This window comes from Uloborus diversus, chromosome 4 (assembly GCF_026930045.1).
Source record: "Uloborus diversus isolate 005 chromosome 4, Udiv.v.3.1, whole genome shotgun sequence".
NCBI classification, from domain to species: Eukaryota; Metazoa; Arthropoda; class Arachnida; order Araneae; family Uloboridae; genus Uloborus; species Uloborus diversus.
The window spans coordinates 34641522-34655733 of record NC_072734.1 but is presented as its reverse complement, the minus strand read 5'-3'; positions in this window follow the sequence as shown (position 1 = coordinate 34655733).

The window sequence follows — 14212 nt, the reverse complement described above, 5'->3', positions numbered from 1 at the left end:
ACATATTTGATTTAAAAAGAAAATTTGTGGCAACTTTGAAATTTGAAGAGTTTTGTTTACTGATGCTCTCTTGGGAAATTTTCAGGCTCAATTGGAATTAGTGAAGTTTGTGGCTGTTTTTGCCATGTTGCAAAATTTTGAAAATCTGAGCCTTTGTAAATAGTTGTTTTCCCAATGATTGTCCCTTTTGTGTGGCACATTTTTTTTTAGAATTTGAACATTTTGGGTTATGATGACTCTGATGCACATTAATTTTTTTTTGATCTCCATCTTCAGGCAAAAATTTTTTTTTCACACCTGCTCTCAAAGGCAACTTTGCAGCGTCTGCTGTGTGCCTGTGTCTATTTGTACTGGTTGTACTTGACGTTTTTTTTTGGCTGCCCGGAATTTTTTTTTTTTCAAAACTTTGTCAAGGGGGGGAAATGTGGTGTAATCCACATTCATTCAGTTTCTTTTTGTTTCGATTTCCGGCGCCGATCGAGAGCCGTTTGCTGAATCCTTTCTCTGCGCGTGCTGGAAAGTTTATGATGACGTCATTGATTCGCATTTCTGAGGTCACTGAACTTTTAGCCAACCGCAAGAAAGTTTTGGTTTTGAAATAATTTGTATTGGACAGGGAACCGCTCGAGTCGGTTATTTGGATGATGTAATTTTTCTTCTAGAAGCTTCCATGAAATGTTGATAAAAAGGCCACGCAACGTTTTTTTAGAGAGAGATCATATTTTTTTGCTTGCATCGGAACGCCGTGTTGAAGAGCGAAGGGTTCTTGGCCCGATTCGCTCGGCCGAGTATGGCTCCTAAGCGGTCCTTTAGTTCGGTGTGCCTGTATTTGATGAGTGATTGTTTCGCATTGTGTTTTACTGCTGTGCCATGAAGTTTAATATGCTGTGACCACATGTCTGTTCTGCCACTGTTTTGTGCGTTTGTGCTGACCTTGCTTCCCGTTTGTAATGTGAAAAGTGGGACAATAAATCGGTTATGTTTACGAACTCTCATGGATTATTCTTCGTTTGGACTTTCAGCTTTCCGTTACTCGGCATGACAACTTCCAATGTACGTGAGTACCCTTCGTAAGATATTTCGGTCTCAGTTCATGTTTGTGATGCCAACTTTTCAATTGTATTATCTGCACTCATAATCTATGTTCATATCATTTCGGAGTTAGAGTTCTCCCATAACAATAAGATCGAATGATCAAGCTGTCAAATCAAACGATTAGTGAATTCACTTTGTCGCGGGGTGAATTCACCGTTCTTGGGTTTATGCTGAAATGTCTTTGTTTATTTAAACGCTCACCACTATACGAATTCACGGGCCGAACACAAGTTCTTTGAATGATTTTCTTAGCCTGTTCCCCGGCCTTCCCCACCACTACGCGACAGAGCTAGAAAAAACTTTCATTTTCCCGAAGCTTAGTTTTTAATTAATTTTTTTAAATGTCCGATTTTGAAAATAAGGCGTGGTCTTTATGACGTCACAAATGATGTACTTTGGCGCATCTGTCTACCGCGTTTCTACGTTATGATGATCAAGAAGCGAATTACCTATTGCACTCTACGCTTACTATCAATCATATAGTTGCCAACACTTGTGAGTAAAGAAACTAATTGAATATTGTGCTCTGTGAGTGGCATCAGTGAATGGCATTTCATCATTTGTGATGTCATCGGCAGAAGCATAAACAATGAAAGCGCACTGATTAATGCATTTTCTTTTTAAATATTAAATTTAGTCAAGTTATTTTTAAAAATGATCAGATCCTATGATTTTAAAAATGTTCTTTCAAAAAAAAAAAAAAAAAAACCTTTAAAATTTCGGAAACGACCCTGTTGCTCCACACGCTTTGAGCATTAAAAAAATTTATATATATATATATATACACCCAATCCTCTTTTTATGCAGTGAATAGGAACCGCATTAAAAAATCGTGTAAAAAAATGCTTGAAACTTCACCAGTAGCTTTAAAAAGTTTTCGCAATTGAGTTAAAAAATATTTTTTTATGCGGTGGATAGGGATTGCATAAAAAAAGTCTCACGTAGAAAATACCCAAAATGTTATATTTAAACGAAATCAAAATAAACCAAGCGATGATAATTTTGCCGACTCCCGAAAAATTTCCCGAACTAAGAAATTTTTGGAAAGTCACACTGACTTCCCATCGGATGCCCCTGTCGACCCTTGATGATACTACCAAGCACTCTTTCGATAAATAATTTTCGCTCGTTTTATAAATAATTTTTATAAACTACACACAAAAAAAGTCCGCACAAAAACAGGTTTGGGTGTACACACACACATCGGAAGACGCACAGACCGGAGAGCGTTCACTTTAGCTCAGGTTCTATCCCCACCCCCAGGCTCCCACCTTACCTATAGCATCCCAGGTGCTATTACTTCAATATATTTTTCAATTGTTATAAAGTGTTCACGCAGTAAATAATTTTTATGATAAAGGTCAGATTCGGCCATAAAATATTTCAGATTCGGCCATAAAATATTTATCTTTCTTACGGCCTCGTATTACGTATTCTAAAAAATCAACAGTCATATTATGACGGGTGCAAATTTCTTGGTCATTTCTATTTCATTCCATTTGTAGAAACAAGAAACCCAACGAGTAGGATCCTATCGCAATTCATGATCGTGAATAACTTAATTCGAACTCATCAAGCAGCCAAAATTCAAATTATTATTATTTTTTAAAATTTGTTTTTAACATTTAACAAATACATGCAATAGGGAAAGAAACTCCTCAAATATCTACACATGAATTTGTGAAACTAATTTTTAAAAAAAAATGGGGAACAGATTATTTTACAAAATATCAACACTGTTGATATTTTGTAAAATCCTAGCAGGGGAGAGTTCCGTACAAAATTTATTTTGTCTTTGCAAAAGCAAAACAATGATATGATTTTTTTTTTACTTGCCATTTCTATGATATTTTTAAACATACATTCGATTTGCGATAGCTCGAATGTAAAAAGACCGACGGAAAACTTCGACTTATCGAAAGTTTGACTCAACGATAGTTTTGGTTTTTGATATTTTAATATTAAAAACCATCGAATACTTTAATTAATATGTACATATAACAGACAAAATTACAGAACTTAAGTTTTTTAGCACAATATGCACAGTTTAATCAAATGTATTGATAGAAAAAAATCAAAAGCATGCTGGAACTGCTTGAATAGAGCTGATTCTACTTCAGGAAATGTGCACATCTTCATTCGTTTCAAATTCGGATTGCAAGTGAAGGTGAAATAATTATTCTCCCACAGTCACTTCTTTTTTTTTCTTTTTCTTTTTTTCGTTCTTTCGAAATAATTTCGAGTAATCTTGGAGAAAACTTCGAGTTGAAAGAAGTTAACTTCGAGTTATTCAGAATAATTAGAATGGAATTAAAGACTAAGTTGTCAAGACTTGATAAAAATTTCGAGTTATAGTAATATTCGATTTATCGGACTTCGAAGTATCGCAAATTTACTGTACTTTTAAGAAAATTAAAATATTTAGCGATGTAAAATCCTGTAAACATTGAATTCGTCATAAAAAACTATTTTCTACACTTCAAGCATGAATGAGAAAGGAGCTTTGAACTAGAAACTTTGCAGGAAATTTGATCGCCAAGTTAGGCGAAAATTAGGATAAGAACTTTCTGTTGGAAAAATAAAATACACACACACACAGTAGACCGTCAAATATCCGCAGGAATCTAAGATCTGCTTACAAATTTTTGTAATCTTGTTCTAATAGTATAGCATTAGGAGCAGCTCTAAATATCTAGCATTTCTTAAAATAAAAAAAAGTGTGGGGGGGGGGGGGTAATTTTCCGTTATAGGTACGTAGCGGAGCATTTTTTAATCTGGCGATTAGTTTCAATTTTATTTATTGTCGGGAACTACTTCAAGTAGTATTTATTTGGCGATACCATAAACTATTTTGTCTTTTTCAAAGACTTGTAAGCGAAGCGATAAGCCCTAGAAACAAGATCTGAAAGTCCATTAAAATAAAAAATAATCCTCTGAATAATTATGTTTCTCCATTAAGCGTAAAATAATCCATCAAATGATACACAAGCTATAAATGAACATGTAAAATTAAATTAAAAGAAATTACCTAACCAACTTTAGATCCACCATTTACGCATTAAATAATCAGCTAAATAACTTTGCTAATTCGATTCGAATTGGTTTTTACGGTATATTTCTGAGCATCTTGCGAAATATTGATGTTTGTTACATGTTCCATTTATTAATTAAAATAAACACGCTTTGAAACTTGTCGTTGATTGGTGGATGCAACCGTGGCTTGTGGCGCCTCCTTGCGGTCAGAATGGGCAAATATGAAGTTTTGAGGTTTTTCCATCTAGTGTGGCCATGTTCAAGTGCAGGAATAGTTGCCCCGGTTTAACACAAGAAAGTCAAAAATTGTCAAGGCCTGGTAAGCGCCAGCGCATTCAGTGGGGCCATGATCAATCTCATATGTTTTAAAATCGGCTATACTATTTTAAGTTCTATTAAAAATATTTATTTGATTCTATCAAAATAATGAATAAAAGTTTATTTTAATCCAACTTCTTTGCCACAGCAACGCGTGTCTGGGTCAGCTAGTTTATTTATAATTCTTATCCACTTCGAAATATGTTTATTGCGACAATCATAAAGTTCGGACTTATCAATTCTTTTGTAAAAATTTTAAAGTAATTTGTATCCACATTTCAATTTCGGCATAGGTAAAAAATTTTAATGTTTGATTTTATTGCGGTGCTGCTAACGTGTCCATTTTAGTAAGGACATACAATTTAACTCAATAACTTAATCTATATAATAAACTTTAACATTTGTGCCTGCATTTCATTTCCAAATCTAACATGCTTGTATGCAATACCACTATAAAATCAAAAATTGAAAATTTTATCTAATGGCGTTATTGAACTAAAAGTACGAATTCTAATTAAATTTTAAAACGATTAGTCATGGAATAACTGCTTTTGGTATAAGCATTCTCATCTGTTTATTTTTAAATAAATGTAAGAAAAAAAATACGTTTTTATAAACAAAATTTAACTTCTACCAGCAAGCGATAAATTGAAAATTGCGTTTTCTTCCTCAAAATATTATTTGCCAACTCTATCGATATTCGCAGTTCTAGACCTGGCACCTTGCGGTCATCTGAAAAACTTACCAACGCTGTAAAACATTTTAATTCTTGCGCGGGAAAATCAGATTTAAAGGACATAAGTGAATGGGTCTTTGTTTTACTTCTTCCACATCAACCAATGGCCAGAGATTGCAGCGCCTTCTATACAGTCAAACCCGGTTAATAGACTAGCCATTTTGCCTCGAAAAATAGTTTAATAAGCGGACTACTTTATTAGCCGGAGTCAAAATAACACGTTACATTGATCTGGTACATTGAAAATATATTATATTAAGCGGGATTTTCTTTTAACCGATATTCTAATAAGCGCGCTCGACTGTAGTTTCAGTTGCGAATAAAATATAGCGTATTAAAATAAATGTCACAGACGATAAATTTTAAATGACTTGTTGCACTGTCATCTCTATTCCTGTAACTAATTTGTAAGCAATGTGCTATTTTCACTGCTCTTCGAAATAGGGATGTTTCCTTCAGTCGAAATTACTATTTTTGTTCACCAAAAGTCGAACGATAAAAAAAAAAAAAAAAAAAAAAAAAAACATGAATCCCCCTACTTTTAGTTTTCCAACATTTAACTTTTGATTATTTTGTTAAACTGCCTGATTTTTAAACCAAAATATTTCATTGTGTGACATCGCAAGTGATGAAACCCATCTTGAATCGGAGCGCGTAGTTCTTTTCTGGCAAGATATCGCCTTTCACCGCGATCAATTTATCAGTGGCACGATAACTGTTAGTTAAAAAAAATATTTATTAAGCGAAGTTTGGCAGTGTCTCGAAACTTTATTCTGGTAACCCTAGCGATTTGCACACTTGTGACGCCAGCAACGAAAATGAAAACAACGGCTGAATGTCGTTTTAAACTTGTTTTTTAAGAGAATTAAATTTAGAAAAAAAGGAACTTACTCCATATTTTTGACAATGCTCTTTAAGATAAAAGTATTTTTGAAAAAATGTTAACAATCCAATACCAATAATGCATCAATTAAATATATTGTACGGAAAAACTCTTTAAATATACGCTTTTACATTAACAAAATTAATTTATTCTAAAATTTTTAATTAGCTTACTTTAAAATCCAATGCCTAATATGTCAATGCATAAAATACGTATGTGTTAATCTAAGCAAGGTACATCTTTACTCGATTGTATACTGTACTTGCTCACACATGTAGGACTTAAATAACAAGAAAATTCTATATTCACGTCTTATTTATCTAAAATAAATTGCCTTAAACCAATTGATCTAAGCATATGAATAATCCTGAGTTCGCCTTTAAAACTCAACACAAATAAGCTGAACCTGAGACGCTGCTCTAAATCTTTTATAATTGGTTCAAGCGAAAACGCTTGTTTCAAAACGACTGTTTGCTTGCTAAACGAAGCGTATAATTTTAAAATAAATATGTCTGTAAGGATTATAGTCTGAAGTACAACATTTTAAAGGGTTTTAAATTTGTTGTTTACACATCTAAGAAAAATATCTTTTAAAGTAGCTGAACACTATATGCTTTTATTTTTTAATTAAATTATGCTGCACAACGTAAAAGGTTTTTATTTTCATCAGATTTATAAATTGCTTTTATAATGCAGTTTACCTTATACATTTCCGGGATTGCTTGGAATTTAAGGTCTTTCTGTTTTGATCTAATTTAAAGTAAACACCGTTAAAATAACTTGATTTTATTTATTTATTTATTTGTTTTTATTTATTTATTTATTTTGTTTTGAGAAAAATTCACATACTTGAATTGCAAGAGCAAAACAGATTTTGTGAACGATATTTTGCACGCCCGAGAAGTCTATTTATCTTAAATTCAGAGATTTAAAAGTTATGAGATTTAAAATAATGAGTATTCTATGTAACTATTGCATTTTAAAGACGATAGTTTATTTTGTTTTTGTCAACCTTCTATTCGCATTTTGCTAAAAACGTTAAGAGCTTCGATATTTTGACAAACAATAAGATGAACTGTAGAAAAAATTAATTTAATTAAGATTTAAGTTGGATTAATTGAAAAAAAAAAAAGAAAATATATTGTGTGAATAACTAGTGAGGCATAAAATTTGAAGACTCAAGATTGTTTGTACATATTTATGTTTATAACATCTCTATTGCAAATTTGTAAATGCTTTGTGGCTTACGGCACCCTGCTCACTGCCAATCGTCAACATTAAGGTTTGATTCCCTAGGAGGGAAATCGCCTATACCCGGCGTTGCACCACACTCCGGATATGCGTGCGCATGTCCCGAGTGTGGCGCACCGCCAAAGATCGGCGATTTCCCTCTTACAAAACCAGGCCTTTACTCAACTACTTACGTAATTTTTTGTGTGATAAATGGAAGTTTTTTAAGGGAAGTCAATACCCTGCTTACGCCTAATGCCAATTTGCTTAACGTAATGACTCTTTTTCTCAAACGTTTTCAAAATAGAAAATAACAATTTTTGCAATATTTCCAATCAACATCCAAGTGTCTACTTAAATGAAATTTCAAAGCAATTTTGTACGTTGCATAATTTATTAAATTGTAACTTTTTAAGTAAAAAATTGCTGTTTTTAACCATTATAACAAATGTTTCGGAAAAAGTATTCTTAGTTAAAAAAAAGTTCACTTCAATCAAATTATAAGCGCATAAATAAAATGTGGTGAAAATATCGGAGCAACACATAAAGTAGTGTTTTAGAAAAAGGAACGCGAATTTCGAAATTTGAGAGAAAATCGTTTTGAGAAAACTGCGTTTAAAATGGTGTTAATCAGCTGATCGCTTGTTTTTTTTTTTTAAATTTGATTAACTTTCGTTAAATTTAGATAGAGACTTAAATAATGTGTTGTTTCAAAGCGCTTGGTTTGATTCCAATTACTTGGCTTTTTTTTTCTTTTGTGACATTTATTGTATTTACAATATTTCTCACAATACTTAAAGTGCAGAACAACATGCAAATGAAACTTGAGACAAATTCTGCAATGGATATTAGTTGGTACTGAAGCAGTTAGATAATTTTACCGAAATGTTGGATTAAGATTGCAACAAGATTCAATTGAAACCTAAAAAAGAACAGTTGTAGTCAACCGGTCCTGATACAGTAATAACTAACAGTGGATGGTAATATTCAAAACTATAAATCATGATGAGGCATAGTTTATGTATATAGTATTCCAATATAGGATTCCAATATTCTTCATAAGTTTATCATAACTGCCGTGGTGCTAAAATAGGGACTATTTCCCTCAATGAAAGATCTAAATCCAAATGTTCATTTTACGAGCTCTGCAAAAAAAAAAAAAAAAAAACTATCCTATCAGGTTAAAAAAAATCTAATGCTTGAATGAAAATAATCCAAGGCTGTTCCAGCTTTAGCATATGAGCTGTATAAGCATAAATCAAGCAGACGATTATATAATTTCTGAAAAATACTTATGCAATTTACATTATTTCTTACGACAACATTTTAAGCATTTTTAGTTTTGAATAAATTATCCAATGCTGAATGAAGCCATAGGAGATCTATTGTCCTGTTGTTCTTGCTGTTGTGTCCACGCATACTTTGTCCATTGACGAGGCTTTGACATTGCCTTGATAGGCAGGTTCGGATTACTATATTGGCAAAGTAGACTGTAGTTTAGGGGCCCCGGGGAAATATTTTAGTTGATAATACGTTAAAAAGAGATACATTTTTCTCAAAGAAGGGTGACCCCTTCCTCTGTTTGTATGCAATAAAAATATATGTGCGTGCGCGTATGTGTGTAAAAAATTAAGACGCTGTAGACCCTCCCCTATTTCTCATCTCATAATGTCTTTAGGGGGCCCCATCACTTCTAATGCCGATGGACCTCCGATTCCTTAATCTGGCCATGTGGATTGATGACAATTGGTTAAACGATCTAACGATAGCCGATTTCACAATTTAGACATAAGGCTGAAGAGGAAAGATATTTTTGATAGCATCTTAAACCCATTGCAAGTGCTAAAGAGTGAGAAAATGTACGTTTGGGTCCATGATTGTGTTAATAACACGATCATGGCGTGCCCCGAATGTGTGCCTCGCGTGCAATTGGTGAAAAATGAAAGTCACGGGGATTAAATAACATATTCTCTGACTTTTATTTCAATGTCCAAAGCATTAAACTATTTTGATTCATACAATAATCAAATTAGCCAACATTAAAAGAGCTTTAACGATTTTTATTTAAAGAGATCCTTACTTTTGCACACTTTGCAATATCAAAAGCGGAATACGCGTAGAAAAAAAGGGGAAACTTTATTTAAAGACTGAAATCGGAGTAATAATTGTAGAGCATTGATTATTTTTAAAACTTCATTAAAAAACTGAAATCAGACTTCAGAACTTCTGAAATAATTAAGAAAGCTGCATTTAGAAATTCCAATCAATGAAATCGCAAGAAATAATTTATTTTTAACCTACATCGCACATGTATAGTTATTAAGCAATACATGTTCAGAATGATTACAGGATCAAGTTTCAGTCATTCTCTATGGTATTTTCAGAAGCAAGTCACGCAAGTGGTGTTGTGAATCATTAAGCATATTTCCAAATTCGTCCACAGTCAGTGGCCAGATTAAATGTCATGTCAGGCGAGAAAATGCAGTCATTTTTCATGAAAGCGGTCTCGAGTGAAACTTAATTCCAGGTGAAGATACTGCGCAGGGTGATTAATGGACTAGAGGATGAAATATCCCTTCACCACTGTACTAAAGGGAGGAATTACTGGAAGTCACACATATGGTTTTTGGCGATGAATCTAACCTTTAGTTAAAATATAAAAAATATATGTATGTGTACATGGGGAAAAACATGGGCAGGTTTCGCAAGACATTATGTTGGAATCTAAAATATTGTATATGAAAGATACATTACGTTTAAAAGGTGTTTTAAATATCAAGAATATTTTTTTAAAAGTTTTTAAAAGTTTTTTTTTTCTTTTTCGGCATTCAAATTATGTCTACAGCAGTTCAGGGCCGGATTGGACCGTTAAAATGGCCCTGGCGATTACACAAAACTGGCCCATAGCTCAGGGGTAACCCCCCCCCCTGTACACAATCTTGCAAGTTTAAGGGTTTTTGAAAAATGGAAGGAGAAAAAAGAAATAAAACAAATGCAGGGCCATCACAATGTTAAAAATTTGGGTAGTGTGTGAGTTTGGCGGCCGTTTAATTTTTAACTTATTTTAACACAGAGATAGAGAGAAAGCGAGAAAAATTTTAGCTTCTGGTTTAAGAAAAGGTCATTATAAGTTTGAAGTGTTAGCAATATAAACCTAATCGTAAGTGTAATATTCTCTCAGTTATAGGGAGTTCGGTTTCTTCCCAGGAAAATTTCCGAAATTGTAGTTTTATAAACGCCGTTTTACACAATCTTTATAGTGTCGGGGGAGAGGCGATTTCGAGGACCCTCGCCCGGTAATTTTTCGAAGTTGAAACTTTATAAATACACGTGTAGATTATCTTCTATTATGATAGGGGGGATGGGTAAGGGATCTTCTTCGGAAAATTTTCGAAATGGTAATTCTAACAACGCAGTTTCAGCCGATCTTTGGTGGTGCAAGGAAGAGAAGAGATGGAGGAGTTTTTTAAGCCTCTTCTGGAAATTTTCGAAATTGAATTCTTAAAGGATCTCGAAATTAAATGGAGAAGTTTTCTGAGAGTCTCTTCCCGGAAATTCGCCGAAATTGCAGTTTTAAAAGTGCACTTTCAGACTATCTTTGGTACTGTTCGTGAGAGGAGAGGCTTGGGCGCTCGATAATTTTTCGAACCTGAAGTTCTAGAAACACAGTTGTAGATGATCTCAAATTAATGTTATGAGAAGAGGGGGTTCAAAGGCCCTCTTCCAAAAATTGTTTGGAAGTGATGCCCGCTATCGAAAGTTCAGATGATCTTTAATAATGGACAGGAGGCGCTTCTAAGGGTTACTGGGGTATGCTCCCCCTGGGAGTTTTTCGAAATTGTCCTAAATACGCAATTGTGGAGTTTGGAAACTTTCCCTCGTAATGTTTCCAAAATCAAAGTTTCAAAAACACACTTCTAGGCTACTTTTGGTGACATGAAATGAAAGAGCAGGGCTCGAGGAACCCCTTCTTGGCTATCCTCTGTTATTTATTCTTTTTATGGTTAATGTGCAAAACCCGCCCTCAGTATTCTTCTCCAAAACCACCGGACTCCTTTGGTTGTTTTGTACAGCCTAGTGTTTTTATCCGTTTGGAATACAAAGCTGTTTGATGCCAAAATAAAAAAAATAAAATAAAAAAAAACTTTTAACATTTTGGACTGATGTGGTGTACTTTGCAATCTCTTTTCCAGTTTTATTAATTTATTATTTTATTTTAATTCTAAATATCATACCTCCTGAATCTCTTGATTAAGTTTTTTTTTATTTATTTTTTTTTGTTTTTTTTTTATTTATTTTATTTTATTTTTTACATTGAAACACTTTACACAACTGGTGCGCATATTCATTGCAGTATTTTAAAACTCTCCCACTGTATTTTAACGGTTTTTTTTTTTTTTTTTTTGAGCAATCACGATTGCTAATTGTTTTCACTTGACCGTACTACCGTACTTGACGTTCCAGTTCCTTTTTCAACACAACCGTCTTCTGCACCCAAAGTTCCCGGCGTCCAAAATGCTCGGCGCCCAATCTTCCCATTTTGGTAGCACCCTCTATACCTTTTGAAGACGGCCCTGAAGAACACTCAGGGTCGACGAGAAGCCATGTAACCTAGTCAGAAACTAGGGGCCCACCTCGGAGTCGCAACCGTATAAGTTTTAATTTATAAGGAGCCGGAAAACCAAGAAACAGCGGGTCCTCACTTTGACTTTTGGCGACCGTGAGTACACTCAAAAAATGCCTAGTGAGCACTCCTAATATTAAACATATATCCAGAGTCTGATTGCCTCCCAAGCCTCTATTAAACATGGGCCTGGCGCTGGCGTCACCGAATTCGACGGTCCTTCGAACTTGTATTTATTAAGGGAGTGTGGCAAGTAAAATAAAATAATAATAAACGAGTTAAACTACAAATCGCAACCGGCCCCGCGACCCACCGGCCCTTCGGGCGATCGCCCGACCGCCCGATTGCCCAGTCCGACCCTACTGCAGTTTACTATTAGGCACACTATACTGCTCTTTATGTCCTAACGCTTCATACACACGAGACGGTTAGTTAAATCAACATTTTGAAAAAGTTATCCATTGAGTTGTTGACTGGCGTTTTTCGTTGTCTTCACACGAGGCAACTTAGTTGAAACATCTTTTCTTCTAATAAGCCAAATTTGTTCGAGTAGCTGCTCCACAACGCTGTGAAAATTGAACTGAATTGACTCAACTAGTTTACTCGTGCGTGGAGCGGATGCCTGTCAATGTTCTGATGAGTTGAATCAATTAAAAGGTTGATTCAACTTATCGGGATATCAATGGCAGCAGCACATGTGCCTAGCGAGTCACACGAGTGGACTGTCTTGTGAAGGATGTCGTGTGCTCCCTTACCTTTTCTACCTGGTTACACATCCTGATACTCGCTTGTTTGAAAGTTGAGTCAACTAAGTTAACTCGTGTGTTGGTTCTTATAAGCATTGTTTTAAAATAGGACTTCGTCTCTTTTCGTGTCTAATAATTAAAATCCGGACTTGTCTGTGTGAAAGTTTGAATCTTTCAAACTCTCAGCTTAGAGAAATTCATTACTCTCTCCGTATCATTTCTTTTGGGACTTTTACGGCTTGTCACTAATGCAATAGAGGAAATGCAAAAGAGGAATTAGTTGAATTTTATACCAGTGAAATATGTATTCGCAAATAATGTGGAAAACGTACGGGATTTTATACGGCGGCGGCGTTGGAAACAAATTTTACAATTTATCACTACATCTTTTTTTTTTGAACTATTGCCAATACCGTCACCAAATACTGACCAGCAGCCAAAGTAAGTCTTCCACCAATTGGGTGCGAATGTAAATTTTGACCGTTTTTCATAAAGAAAACTTAGTTGTAGACAAGTTCTGGGTTAGTTTAAGCTAACACATTTACTAGATAGTACAGGTAAGTGTTAATGAAATAAAGTAATTTACATAAACTTTTTGCAAAACCTGAAATATTATCAGGGAGGATTTTTGTTTCTCAATGAGCTTAGGCACTATATGAGGCGTTAGGAGCTAAACTGGATCAAGTCTACTGACGACTCTTTTCTGGGAATGTCTTATTTGACTCAAAGCGCGGGTGGGTGCTTCATGTGTTTCATAGACTTAATCCATCAGATGATAATGGTTATTTTATACTCATCATTAGCATACTATAAGATCACAACATCTATTCTATGTAAGTAATGTCAAAAAATATACAAATATTAGAGTGTCCCAAAAATGCAAGTCGATTTTTCAAGTCGTACACCCTCTTACATTTTTTATTATATGTCAAAACAATTGTAAAAAAAAATGAAAGGTTCATGCACTTTGAACAACAGCAACCCATTTCGACGTGCGTCTGAAAGTGTGAACCAGCACTTGTATACTTGAATGAAAGGTAAATTTTAAGAAATTGTCAAGCTGAAAAATATACAGTTAAATAGGTTATTAGCGTTAAATGGTTATTTTTGCTCTTCTACAATATTTGAGTCATTTTTTATTTTAAATATACTATTTTGTTATTTTAAATATATTCGAACGTTGATCTAAAAATGTGTTCTCTATTTTTTTTTAAATTTAATATCTTATTTAAATTTATATGGTAAATTTTTGAAAGATAAACGGAAAAAAATCAATTGTTTGAAGAAAATTATTGGTTAGAGTTTTAAGCTTCTTTCTGGACACCTAAATCTTATTTAACTGAGATAAATATTTTTGTGGTGCATGTGGGACTATATTGGCAATGTACCAACATGAAATTTTGAATTTCCATTTTTTTTTACTTCGGCCTAGTATACAGTTTAGGTTCTCACTTTTAGACGCAAGTCGGCACGGGTTGTCGTGACTGACACACACTTTTTCTTACAATTGTTTGATACACTTTTCTTTTTTACAATTGTTTAAAACA